Source organism: Piliocolobus tephrosceles, chromosome 1 (genome assembly GCF_002776525.5).
Source record: "Piliocolobus tephrosceles isolate RC106 chromosome 1, ASM277652v3, whole genome shotgun sequence".
Classification (NCBI taxonomy): Eukaryota; Metazoa; Chordata; class Mammalia; order Primates; family Cercopithecidae; genus Piliocolobus; species Piliocolobus tephrosceles.
The window spans coordinates 205,480,710-205,494,987 of NC_045434.1; the positions used below are offsets into that span (position 1 = coordinate 205,480,710).

Below are 14,278 nucleotides of genomic sequence, written 5' to 3' on the forward strand. Positions count from 1 at the left end.
ATCTCAGCTCACTGCAACCTCCACTTCCCGGGTTCAAGTGATTCTCCCACCTCAATGCCAGTCAACTGTCCATCTTTCTTTTTGGCAGGTCAGCTCCACAAGGGCAGGAATTTTATCTGTTTTGTTCACAGCTGCATCCCCAGCACCTATAACAGTGTCTGGCACATGGTAGGTGCTCAATGAACACGTGTGAATGAATGGATGGATTCTCACTTTCTGCCGCTCTGCAGGGGGACTCAAGACCATCCATATTTGAGTCGTGATCTAGAACTTGACTAATGCCAGTACCCAGTGCAACTTCTTTCCATCACCCAATACACCGCATTCCCCTGATACACCAGAGCTCTGGGATCAAGAAATGGGTGTTGAGAAGCTTCCCATCTGCATTGGCCCCAGCCTGGGGCACTCATCTTCTGGGGCCCCACCCTACTCCTCCCACCACCAGCTGCTCCCAGCCACAGCTGATTGGGGCCAGCCTTCCTGGCCCACAGCATCAGAGGAAGATGCACTGCAAATTCAGGCTACAGGGCACCCACAGCAAAACCAACAGAGCCTTTGTGGGTGGCATCTCATTTTTCATCCCCTGCATAAGCGTGAACTGTGGCCTCTCTGTGCCAGGCACTGCACTAATCCCCAGAATTCCAGGAGGCTCTTGGGCCCGTGGCGCCCACACTCTGGAGGGGAGGTTGAATCAGAGAACTACACATTGGTGCTTGTTCTTCTTTTGTATGTCAGGGCTCTCCAACATCATACCCCACGGCAGAGTCATCAGCCACCAAGACACCACCCAAGGTTAAGTCCACTTACAGACATCCACCTGACTACAAATATGCTGCTGGGGGAATTTTGTCTGTTTTGCTCACAGCTGCATCCCCAACACCTATAACAGTGTCTGGCCCATAGTAGGTGCTCAATAAACACTTGTTAGTGAATGGATGGATTCTCACTTTCTGCCACTCTGCAAAAGGGGTCCTTCTGCATATTCTCCCGCCTTCATCCTTTCCTGGACCCCTAAAAACCACCCAAATATTCAGCCCTCTGGAGAAACCAGACCCCCTCCACAACCTCTGCCATGATCACTTGGCCCCATCAAAAAACTATCTCCATTGACTTCGGTGACAACAGTCCTAATCACAAGTCCTACTCAGTGCTCCCTAATGCTCATCTCAACCCCCCAAAGCAAAGATGATAGTCCCCATTTTACAGATAAGGCAGGAGTGTGCAGGGGCCCCAGAGCCCCCGCAGACTGCTGGCAAGACCCACCACCCCCGTCCCCCACTCCTGGCCTTATGATCACCACGTTCCACAGCACTTTTGGGGGCCCTCCCATCTTACCTGCTCTTCCTCATCAGTTACATCAGTTACCATGGAAACCCCAAGTCTCTTGGACTCTCATCTTCTCATCTGACTCCATTCCTCATCCTCCCCAACTCCCTTTCAATCCCAGCCACCATCATCTGCACAGTATCCTCAGTCCTGCCCCGGACAGTTTTCTTGACCTTGTACTCTAAAGGAAGCCTGCCCCCAACAGCAGGCATGGCCTCCCCTGCAGCCATCTCTATGGTGACTGCTTCCCCCTTACTCCCTCCAGCCCCTGGGCCTGGAGATGGGCAAGGGTCCTTCATGCTCCTCAGTGTCCCTTCCAGATCATCATTCTTACTTCACAAACCCCCAGCTTTGCATTGACATTTCCAGACTACACCGCCCATCTAGAGGGACACCCCTGCACACCGTCGCTCTGTCCTCATCTCGAGGGTGCCAGCTCCTGCCATGTTCCTCAGCCTGCTGCCATCACCAGTTTATACTTCAATGGCAATGTAGATGGTGTGTTGCACCCTGGTCCCTCAGCCCCTTGACCTCTCTTCCAATGCTCATGACCTCCACCTGGCCTCATCCCCTCCTTCCCGGGGCAGGCACTATAGAATGTCATTACTGAAAAACTGCACCCACTACAAGCTCCCCTGTTAGGAACCCACTCGGGCACCGCTTCCCAATATTCCAGCTCGCTCCTAACACACCAATGCCACCAAGCCTTCAGCCCAATGGGACGCTTGACCTTTGAAGGCTGAATCCTCTCTACCCACTTCCCACTGCTATCCCTCACCCCTCATGTTCCCTCTTCCCTTCCCCAGCATAGTCCCATAGATCCCATAGGCCCCCACTGCAGCCACCCCCTTGCACCACTCCCTTATCTTTTGCTCATCTTTCCCTCTCTTGAGTTGCCTGGCAGAGCTCCAGCTATACAATCAGATCCAACTTTCCATGCTCTCTGCACCTGCACCACGCAGCTGACCACGGTTCACTTGGATTCATGACTGCTGACCTCAAGGGATGCATGACATGCCTGGTGCTCCTACAGCATTGCTCCAGGCTCTTTTCTCTTTCAGTGTCCTAGAGGACTCTGTCCTATCTTCTCCTATCTCCGGAAGCCTCCCCGCTCCTTCCCCGGTCACTCAGAGCCTTCAGCCTCCCTCCTTCCACCACCTCATCTCTCTCCTGAGATGAGGAGTGAGCTGCCTGGGCTCTTGCCCAAGACCAGCCCTCCTGGGGGCACATCCCCTACTCAAGAGCATCACCGGCCTCGCCCCTTCTCCCCTCCCTTGCAGCCAGCACACAGACATGGTGAATATCACCCATCCCCAAACTCATTCTCCTTTGACCCCCTCATTTCTTCTGCTCCCTTGATACCTCCAATTATTTCTTCTCTTTGCCTCTGCAACCTGCCTCTAATCAGACTTTCCTCCCCACCACACCAAGGAAACCCCATCATTGCCAAACCCAATGGGTCTTTTCTCTTCTTCCCCTCGTTGACTTGTCAGAGGCACTTGGCCCAGATGATCACCTGTCTTTGAAACACTTTCCCACTTGGCAGCTGGGACACGGGCTCTGCTTGCTCTCCTCTGACTCCCTGGCCTTTCGTCTGACGCCTTTGCTGTGTTACCCCCCTTACCCCCAACTCCAGGCAGTGGTGTGCTGGCAAATGTTTAACAACCAGCTCTCTGGAGTGGGGGGTTCTTATGCACATATATGTATATATAAATTTATTATAAATTTTACTGATATAAATAGTGTGTAGCACATAATGTAAAAATAATAATGTAATACATATTATTCTTTATTGTAAAATGTATTCTAAATTCTATGTAGTCCATTGATTCTTCCAGATGCCCTCTCTTGCAATTGTAGTCAACCTGTGGTTGCAATTTGACCATGATTTGGCCAATGCAATTGCATCTCAGTCTGTTTATTCTTTCCTCCATAAGTTTATTGTCACTAAATCTGATATGTAACATAAACAATGGTTGATATTTTTGTTTATATTCACGAATAAGATGAAAGGGAAACAATGAAGATGCATGCCACCCTTCATTCATTCATCTAGGATGTGAGCAACTTCTTTGCTGAATCAGATAATCCTGGAGTAATATTTCATCAATTTTTGGTACCAAACACAATGTCATGGCTATAGATGCAATACACTTTTAAATTTAGTTGGCATTGTTAACCTGTCTCCATCACTTTCTGAACTCTAGACATTCAATAAAACCATGAATGAAGCCCTGATTTGTAGCCTCGACCAATGTCTGTGCTGTAAATACTCCCACTCTGGCCAGTTTCAAGTTACCAGCCCAACATCATTGGACTCAGAGTTCCAAAGAGATGCATAATAGCACCTCGTGACATCACTATTTCCACTATATATAGACGACGGTAGAATGCAGTAAAATAATTAAGCGGTGATGAGTTTCAGTATTACTGCCTTTGTTTTTAATATAATTTGTTTAATTGTGTGTACAATTTAATTTTAAATAGTGTCTGTGTTTAACAAGGGGCTCATAACCTTCCTAAAAAATAAACAATCAGATCTCCTTGAGCAAGGACCCTGGTACATTGCCAAAAACTTACACTGCTCCTCTTTCTCCCAGCCTTCCCCAAGAGGACGCACTTTTTACCAGGGTGACTGTCACTGGGGAAAAGGAAGTAATCATACGTTTCCAGTTCTCCTGCACACTGGCCCTGAACGGGTCTAGGAGACCCTAAACATCAGGTGATCCATGGAGTTTCAGCTCGGGTTCATCTCACACTGGGTCCAGGGAGCCCCTGAGCCCATCTGTGGTTCCGCCCCACCCCAACACGTTCCGAAATGTGTAACTGGAATAGGCACCATCGGCTGTGGCAGAATCCCCACACTGGTACTCTTCAGAGTGTGGCTGGCCCCAGCACACCTGGCTCAGGGCTCAGCCTCCCCTCTCCTCCTCTCCTCCCCTCCCTCCCCTCACCTCTCCTCCTTTCTTCTGTCTACACCCACTCCCTTGGTTTTCTCCACCTGCCACATCAGTATGGTTAGAACTCCCAGACTTCCTGTTTTTCTGAGTTTCTCCCTGGGTGTCTACCAGGCATTTTATTTTATTTATTTTTTGAGACAAAGTCTTGCTCTGTCACTCAGGCTGGAGTGCAAAGGCCCGATCTTAGCTCACTGCAACCTCTGCCTCCTGGGTTCAAGCAATCCTCCTGCCTCAGCCTCTCAAGTAGCTGGGATTACAGGAGCTCACCGCCATGCCCAGCTAACTTTTGTATTTTTAGTAGAGATGGGATTTCGCCATTTTGGCCAGGCTGGTCTCAAACTCCCGACCTTAAGTGATCTGCTGGCCTTGGCCTCCCAAAGCGCTGGGATTACAGGCATGAACCACTGTGCCCGGCCCTTCCAGGCATTTTAAATTTCACACGTCCAAAGCCAAAAGCCTGCTTCCTCATGCCCACTCCTTCCCCACTTCTTTCAAACCTGCTCCTGCCCAGCCCACCGTAAGTCTGTCCATAGCGTCTCCACCTTCTGATTCAGCCTCACCTCCTCTTGTTCCCTCACTCACACAGCCAGCCCCTCAGCAAATCCCATCAGCACCACCTTCACAGCAACTGCAGACCCTGACTGTTCTCATCTCTGCCACAGCTCACACCCTGTCCAAGCCACCAGTTGCTTCCACGTGGATTTTTATCGTAGGCCGGTGCCCTGCTTCCTCTCTCTCCCCACAGTCCAGCTTTAACACAGCAGCCAGAGGGACCTTTTAAAATAGAAGTCCCGTCGCATCCCTCCTGCTCAGAGCCTGTCGTCAGAGCCTGTGTGGACTCCCAGGCCTTCCTGACCCATTGCTTTCCCTCCCCACGCCCTCTCGCTTGGTTCCCTGCCCTTCCTTGAGCATGCCAGGGCTGCAGCTCTCTCTACCGGGAATGTTCCTGTCACTGATCCCTGCAGTCCACCCAGCCCCTCACTTCCTTCCCTCAGGGTAGCACACGAGGCCCTTCTGATGTACCCTTCTTGCCTGTTGCAAATGGTGTGACATGAATGACACCATGAGCCTGGTGCCCCAGCCCCAACTTCACTCCAGCCCGTGGCACTGGCCGCCACCTCCCAGCCACCTGACAGCTCTCCCTCTACAATGCAGATTTTTTTTTCTGTTTTATGCTGTCTGCATTGCTGCTGTCAGCTCTGTATCCAACTTAGTGCCTGGCGTGAACCAGGGGCACAATCAATGAGTTCTGGACAAGGACACAGTGACTCAGGACAGTGGAGTGGCTTTCTCAGGACTGCCCAGCTGGGAGGTGGCTGAGCCATGATTGAATCCAGTCGGCCTGGCCCATGAATTCCAAGAGCAAGTAGCCACAAGCCCAGGGCACCCAGCTGGCAGCAGAAGGGTTTCTAGCTCATGGGGGACGCCTGCTCCACCCCACTCAGGGACCACCAGTGCCAGACACAGCCCTTTCAAGGGAAGCAGGACTCTGTGGAGCCAATCCCCAGCTTTGGACAAAAGTTGACATCTCCAAGTAATAGACCCCTATTTGGAGTCTTGGTAGAAAATTGATGATGATGGTGATCATGATGATGGTGATGATGACAGAAGGGGGAAGAAATGACAGGTACAATTCCTCCGGGGCTATCAAGACCCTCCAAGCCCAGCCCAGCTTCCTGTAGTCTGGATCTGCTCCCTACCCTCCCCAAACCTGCTCAGTAGCTCACACCTCTGTTCACCTCTCTCTGGGGTGCTGGGCTCCTGGTCTCAGTGTCTCACTCTCCTGTGAGTGACAGATGAGTGGGCAGTGCCTAGAGGGGTTGGGCCTTGGGGGAAAGGTGGCTTCCTGCAGGAGACACCTGCTATGCAGGTCTGAGACCCAGGGCCACTCCCGCAGGCATGAGGAGGGGCCTGTTCTAGTCCCAGCCCTACTGCCTTCAAGACTTGGCTCCCATCATCCCCATCCAGGTCAGCTTCAGCTACAGAAGAGCAGCAGGTACCCCAGCAGGAGCCTTGAAGACCACCAGGAAGAGGCAGGAGGAGGGGACTGCTTATTTTCTCTAGCACCCAAGCAAGGCAGGTTATGCCGGGCACGCCCTGCGCTGCCTTTGATTCTCATTCCCTTGGCACCCCCACCACTCCCCTGCCCGGGGCTGGGAGACAGGGCTCACACTGCCTTTCCTTATCTCTCAGGTGCCCAGATCAGGTGACTGGCCACGGATGAAGGGCTGCCCTTGGGAAGTGTGACAGGCAGGAGTGGGAGCTTTGGGGAGCCCCAGGCCACCCCACAGTGGGCTGTGCCGTGCCAGCTTTCCCGAACTGCTCCCGGCTTCCTCTGAATCTAATAATTCTCTCCAAGATGCTTCTCTTTGGTGATGTCTCATGATGTAGCCCCCAGACCTAACCAACTCCCAGATATGCAGTATTGGCATGTCCCCAAGTGCATAGTAAGGTGAGGTCATGGATTTGAAAGCACCCCTCCAAGTTAAAAAAACCAAAATCATTACCACTACAGGAGTCACCCCTCAGGTGTCCTGGCAGCCCCTCACCAGGCCCGCTCCCCCATCTCCGCTGGGCAGGGTCACGGCAGGGGGTGGGGAGCGGGGATCTTTTGCATTCTTCAAGACCCACTTCAAATGCCACCTCTTCCATCGCGTGAAGTGTGGGTTCTGTATGGAGCATGGCCACAAACTGGGTCACTCAACTGCCTTGATTTTCCTCTGCTGTAAAATGGACATAATCCCAAGAGCTACTTCCTAGGCCGTTGGAGGGATTCCCCAAGATGGTGACTTCTCAGCCTTAGATGCCGTCACCATGGTTACGATTACTCTTCTCAGAGTCCCCATACAGCCCAAGTCACTCCAGCCAGAAACCTATTGCTTCCTCTGTGCCCCCATGGCCCTGGTTCAGACCTTCCTGGTGGCCACTTCACATCTTGTCTGTGCCGTCCAGAGCAGCGTCCTCCTACTCACCCTGCAATGCCTGCCAACCTCATGCCCAGAGCAGGGCCAGTTGCATCAGATTCAATAGAGAGGCTATGAGCAGGATGGGGTGAATTCTTAGAGCATCTCACCAAAGGAGACGTGGAGGGCGGGATGAGGAATGCAAAACCAGCTACTCTCCACCCCTGCCTGCCTCCTGTGGTAAGGTGCGGGTTCACGCACTGGTTATGGCATAAGGCAGCATGTTCCACGGGTTCTAGTGGGGCAGGGAAAGAGGCTGCATTTTCAAGCACCTGCCATGTGCCAGGCACATGCTTAGCTTTTGCTATCCATGATCTCATCTTGACTTCACTCCAACTCCTGCTTCCCGACCAAGGTAGGTGTTACTTGTCACAGGGTAATGATGGCCAGTAATGCGGGAGTAAAAGAATTTACCAGGACAGTTGTATGCAAAGGAAAGCAGATTGATTACAGAAAATAGGAAAATACATCGCCAGAGACATGACAGTCAGCCTTCAAGAAAGAAGCCTTTCTCTGCGGTGCAAGAAAGAAGCCGACAGCAAAGAAACAGAGACTTGCTGGGGATTTTATAGGATGATGTTTACGCTGTCTGTTGAAGAGGGTTTTGTGCAGTACTGATCATGCCAAGGCCGCGAGGAGCTCAGTTGCAGGGGTCTGGTGAGAGCTGGGCCCAGGAAGATGGTGAGTTATTTACACAGGAGGGCTGTGTGTCCTGGACCATGAAGAAAGGTCCAGGCTCGGACCTGATCGGCTTTCTTTTTTTTACTTTTCCCTGCTCCTACCGGCCTGGCTCCTTTTCCCTAGTGAAGACTCCGCATTACTGTCCCCACTTCACAGATGAGGAAATCTCAGAGAGGTTAAGTAACTTTCTCAGGTCACACAGATGGCAAAGTGAGGAGCTGTCCTGGCTGGTATTAAAATGAGTGCGTGTGTGCCCTGAGCATGCCCCTGTTGGGGACTGGAAGGAGGAGACTGTCAGGAATGTCGGAAGGAAACAGGAATGTGCTGAGAGTGTGCAATGTGAGCTTCTCTGCACGGCTTTTCGGCAGCAGGCCAGGGAGGCCTAGGGAGGGTGGCAGCACAGAAGCAGGAAAGCCACAGCCCCCTGGCCCCACCATGCATCCACATACAAGGGCAAGGGCAGGCGGGTGGTGCCTGTGATCTTCTTGTCCTTGTCTGCCCTACAATGACAGAAGACACCAAGGAGCATCTTGCATAGGGTAGGCCTTGGGTCAGAGGCGGGCCTCGGAGGTCATCCTGGCCAGCCCTCTGCCCGCTCCCCAAGACAGACAGCTCACTATCTCCACCCCTCTCTGCTTTGACAGCTCAGGTAATTAGAAAGCTTTTCCTTTTGCATGGCTGCAGCTTGCTTCCCAGAAGCCTCGGCCCACTGGGGCTCCACAGGCCAAACTTTATGTCAACAGCTCAGAAATGTACCACCTGGTCTCTAGGGAGAAGAGAAATACAGCAGTTGCAGAGAAGTGCTTCTCTGCCAACTGTCCTACCCTGCAGTTTGGACATGGCCAGATCCTGGGGACAGAAACCGAGTGGGTGGGGGTGGGGGCCAGTGTGCTCTTGGGGGTCATCTGGGGCACTGCGCTGGGTGAGTGGTGGGGGCAGGAGAGGGAGAATCAGGCAGAATCGGATGACAAGGCTGAAGAGCAGCCAGTGCTGGCTGAGCCTGTGGCTCCCCTGCATACCTGGCCAGGATCCTGCCTGCCAGAAGCCCTACAGGTACCAGCCGCTAGGTGTCCTGGAATGAAGCCACAAGAAATGCCATAGGGTCAGCCAGCAGGGTCCGGCAAATCCCCTGGGGTGACCAGCTCCGTGGGCGATTCTGCTTGGAGCCAGGGATCTGCCTGGAGACTGACAGTCCCGGGGTACTGGCCGCCACCCCGTGAGCTCCAGCGCTAAAGGCCAGCAGCTCCCCTGGGGCACACAGGGCTCCCATTAGTGCTGCCAGTGACTCTGCCTCAACGTACCTTCCTGGGTACCTACTATACATCAAGTTCCATGCTGGGCACCAGGAAAGCAGAGACAAATCATCCTCGGCTTTGCCCTTGTGGGGTCCACAAGGGGCAGGTCCATCAGAGTCTCCGGAGGGTTTTTACTCCATTCTCTGATTCCATCCCCATGGCCCCTGCCTGCTAATAGGGGGGTGATTATTCTTCTCCTCATTTTACAGAAAACGAGCTGAAATGCAGAGAGGTCACACAGAGGGTGATGGGGCACAGCTGTGCTTGGCCCCGCCTGGATCTGACAACAAAGCTCATCTGCTGCCCTGCCCTCACTTCACGCCTCACTTACCCAGCAACATAGACGAGTGCCAGAGCCTGGGCAGTCGCAGGGTTGGGCTCACAGAATTTAGAACCAGGTGGACCTGGGTCCAAATCCCAGCTCTGGCTTTGTGGGCTGTGTGGCTTCAGAAAAGTCTCTCAACCTCTCTGTGTCTCCATGTGTCTGCAAATGGGGATTATAGTAGTCCCCATCTCACAGGCTTGTTGTGAGGTTTAATTGAGATAGTGCAGTGAGCACTTCAAACAGGGCTGGCGGCCGGGTGCGGTGGCTTACACCTGTAATCCCAGCACTTTGGGAGGCTGAGGCGGGCAGATCATGAGATCAGGAGTTCAAGACCAGCCTGGCCAACATGGTGAAACCCCGTCTCTACTAAAAATACAAAAAATTATTTGGGCATGGTGGAGGCAGAGGAATCGCTTCAATCCGGGAGGCGGAGGTTGCAGTGAGCTGAGATCGTGCCACTGCACTCCAGCCTGGGTGACAGAGCAAGACTCCATCTCAAAACAAAAACAAAAACAAACAAACAAACAAAAACCAGGGCTGCCCTCATGATCATTACTGCCACAGAGGGCATCTGAAAGGCATGGAGGAGTGGGCAGACGTGGGCAAAAGAGGACACAGGGCCCTGTGGTCAAGAGGACCCTGGCACCTCCCTTCATTCTCCTACCTGACCAAGAAAATGGGTCAGGTGTGCAATCGTTGAAACCCACATCCTGAAATTTGTTTAACTCCCCGACTAAGATGGATGCTCCTCACATGTGGTCATGGGCCGTATCATCACCGAGTGCCAGAGCCCAACACAGTGCAGGTGCCCAGGAGCAGACTGCCCTGGGGAAAAGACCACAGGAGGTTCTTTGAGATGTGAGGTGTGGGTGCCAGACAGTGGGAGGGGCAGCTCCAACCCCCAGTCCCCCGGCTTGCAACCCTGGCTTTAGCTTTCCCCTGGGTCCTCTCCCAGGGGCTGGCTGGGGCTGATGGAGGTTGAGGGAGGACAATGGCTGATATCCCAGACCCTTCAGCATGCTCAGGCATTTTCTCAGGAGTCAGGAGTTACACATGATGTGGCTGTGCCCTGTCTTCTCCCTCATTCACAGAAATCACACTAGTGGGTGCCTTATGCTCTGTCATTGCTTGGGGAGGGGCACGCCCAGAGAGCCCAGGCTGAGGGCGCAGGCTGAACCAGCCTTCTCCCAAGTGGAGCTCTACCCAGCCAGGAATGGAGTCTGGAGAAGAGGGACAACTTTCACTCACTAGTCTTCCCAGAAGAGGTAAACAGGGGCTGGGGACGAGACTGTCCCTGAGAGATAGGGCCCTGAATTTAGAGTCCAAGAAGTGAGTCACCTCTCCTCTCCCCAAAGCATGTCCGTGTTCTTTGGATTGTGGAATTCCTCAATGCAAAATGGAAAAAATAGGTGGGGTACAGTGGCTCAGGCCTGTAATCCCAGCTACTTGGGAGGCTAAGGCAGAGGATCACTTGAGCCCAGGAGTTTGAGGTTGCAGTGAGCCATGGTCACACCACTGCACTCTAGCCTGGGTGACAGAGCGAGACCATGTCTAAAAAAAAAAAAAGATAAAAACTGATGCCGGGTGAGACGGCTCACACCTGTAATCCCAACACTTTGGGAGGCCAAGGAGGGCAGATCACCTGAGGTCAGGAGTTCGAGACCAGCCTGGACAACATGGCAAAACCTTGTCTCCATTAAAAACATGGGGTGGTGCATGACTGTAATCCCAGCTACTTGGGGAGCTGAGGAGTGCAGGAGAATCACTTGAACCTGGGAGGCGGAAGTTGCAGTGAGCCGAGATCATGTCACTGCACTCCGGCCTGGGCAACAGAGTGAGACTCCATCTCAAAAATAAAAATAAAATGAAATGGAAAAAATAAGGGTGGCAGCTTCGCGGGTACAAACAATAAGGGATGTCACTCCTATTGGGAGTGACGTGGAAGAAAACAGGCTCAGAGATGCTAAGTGACTGGCCCAAGATCACACAGCCTGCAAAGACCAGCTGGGGGTAAAAGGGATGGGAGTTAAGAAGGGAAGACGAGAAGGCTCGGAGTGAGGAGACATTCCAAGACTAGGATCCAGGAAATGCCAGGAAGGGGTAAGGAGGCGGAAAGCGGAGGGCCTCGGGGGCCAGAGGGAGGGGGAGAGATTCCTAGCCAGTCCCAAAATGGCAAGTGGCAGCTAGGACCCAGGGGAGCAGGGAGTTCCACAGAATTAGGGGGTGGCTGACCTCTGAGGCCCTTCCTGATGTCAGTATTTTATGTTTCAAGAACGCCACCCTCCACCATTCTCAGTCCAGTTTCTACAACCCCCAGACCCATCAGGGTCCCTTGGAACTTGCAGAGGACCCCAGCTTCATATTCTCCAAGGACCCTGAAACTTGAACTTTTAATGTTTCTTCTGGTGAAGAGTGTCCTTCCTACCATAGTGACACAGTGACAGGATGGAGCAGAGAATGTGTCCAGCCAGCTGCCGGCAGCCTGTCGCTCGCTGGAAATTAGTGTCAGAGTCAATCCTGTAATTTTCCCCTGAGGAGTATAATTATGCCTCATTGTTCTTCTGTACAAGTTAAAAGCATTAATTTACTTGATGTACACATTACATGTACCACAAGCTTCCAAACTCTGTTTTGGCATTTTCATTTTCTGAAATATAGGGATTTCCAGAAAATGCATCTGAGAGGCCTGCAGAGTCCCTTCTCCCTGTGCCCCTCCAATTCTACCACTGTCTGATCCCGAGTCAGTCTTGTATTGCTGCTTTTGCAGGGGTAGGGAAGGCTTGGGGGAAAGTGCAGGAGAATGTCCCTGTCGCCTACAAGGCCAGCCTTCGGCATCCCAAAGAATTAAAGTTCTTTATGGCCTCCAGCCTGGGGCTCTGGTTCTGGCCTCTGGGCAGTCAAGGAGGGCCATGCAGGACTGCGGTGGATTCCTCACACTACCCACCCCTGTCTTTATTGGCATGAGCCACCTGAACTCCTTAGACAAGGACAAGGACAGCCAGGGCAATCTGGCCAGACCCAGGGAGTCAGAGTGGTGAGCTAGCCCACTGGGGTGTGGGGCATCAGGATGGTGAGCTAGCCCTCTGGGGTAGGGGGTGGACAGGGTGCTGAGCTAACCCACTGGGGTCAGCAGTGGACAGGGTGGTGAGCTAGCTGACTGGGGTTAGGGGTGGACAGGGTGGTGGGCTAGCCCACTGGGGTTGGGGGACAGGGTGGTGAGCTAACCCACTGGGGTCGGGGGTGGACAGGGTGGTGAGCTAACCCACTGGGGTCGGGGGTGGACAGGGTGGTGGGCTAGCCCACTGGGGTGTGGGGTTGGACCTGTAGCACATGCTGAGTGGAGGATTCCTAAGGGTTTCCTAGGCTGGGACACCTTGGGGCACACAATTACCCTAAACACAAATGTTTCTCTAAATAACCAGTTCACACAGCCCCTGGGGGAATGAATCACTTCCTGTGATGTCATCCCCACACACCCATCTCCTGGAGGGCTCAGACTCCCAGCGGCTCAGGTGACTGGCAACACCTCCTCTTCTGGGGGCTTCCCCCCTCCCACCAGTAAGACCAACTAGAAACTCCATAGTCACCACCAACACCCAGGTGAAGGTTCCTGAAGGGCTCTTGGGTGGAGGTGCCCCGTGTGCTCACTCAGGATCCCAGAGCAACCTCTGCCTCCCGGAGTCAACAGAGCACAACAGCTATGAATAGCCCAGGCAACTTCCTGTTGCCCCTTGGCTGGGCCAGGGCCTGCATTTGAGGATGCTAAGGAGCTTTATAGACACCCTGTGCTCCCAGCACATGCAGTCTGAGATGTCCTTGTCTCCTCCCACCCTCTCAGGTGTGAGGGAAAGATCAGATGCTGGAGAAAAGGGAACTCGCAGAGCTACCAGAGCTGTGAGCGCTGCCAGGGCACCCACGGTGCAAGGGGCCTTATACATGCACGGCCTCATTTATCTTCCCCTGAACCCATTATAACTGGCGTTATTGTTTCTTCATTTTCGGATGTAGAAACTGAGGCTCAGAAGTACAGCAGCTTGCCCAGGGTTACACAGCCACGCCTGGAGCCAGCCTGAGAATGGAGTGTGTTCGACTCCGGGGTCTGAGTACTTCACCTCCACAGTGAATTGCAGAGCGGACTTGGCTATCTCACAGGGGCTCAGATGAGGAAATGAAACCCAGAGAGGACTAATAACTTGGCCCGCATCAGGCAGGAAGTCAGTGGCAGAGCTAAGACCAGGTCTCCTGGCTCCCCATGAAATGCTTCTGGCCTTAGCAGCACTGTGTAGAGCCAGAGGTTCTGAAATCACCTTCTAGAAACAGTCATGCCCTCAGATGAGAGCAGAAGCCTGAAATAAGAAGAAGGGGGCCTGCAAGGGACCCTTTTTACTCTTGGTGTGAAAGTAGATTCCCAGATACAATGTGGGATGCCTAGTTAGATTTCAGCTTCAGCGGCCAGGCACGGTGGCTCACGCCGGTAATCCCAGCACTTTGGGAGGCCAAGGTGGGTTGATCACTTGAGGTCAGGAGTTTGAGACCAGCCTGGCCAACATGGTGAAATCTCATCTCTACTAAAAATATAAACATTAGCAGGGTGATGGTGGGTGCCTGTAATCCCAGCTATTTGGGAGGCTGAGGCAGGGAATTGCTTGAACCCAGGAGGCGGAGGTTGCAGTGAGCCGAGGTTGTACCATTGCACTCCAGCCTAGGTGACAGAGTGAGACTGCATCT

The 14,278-nt window shown here is 53.0% G+C and overlaps 1 protein-coding gene across 1 annotated transcript in view; it reads right to left on the minus strand.

Moving 5' to 3' along the window:
* PADI1 (peptidyl arginine deiminase 1) overlaps positions 1-14,278 on the minus strand; it is a 45,875-nt gene that overhangs the window by 24,550 nt on the left and 7,047 nt on the right. The gene's annotated exons all lie outside the window — the stretch shown is intronic.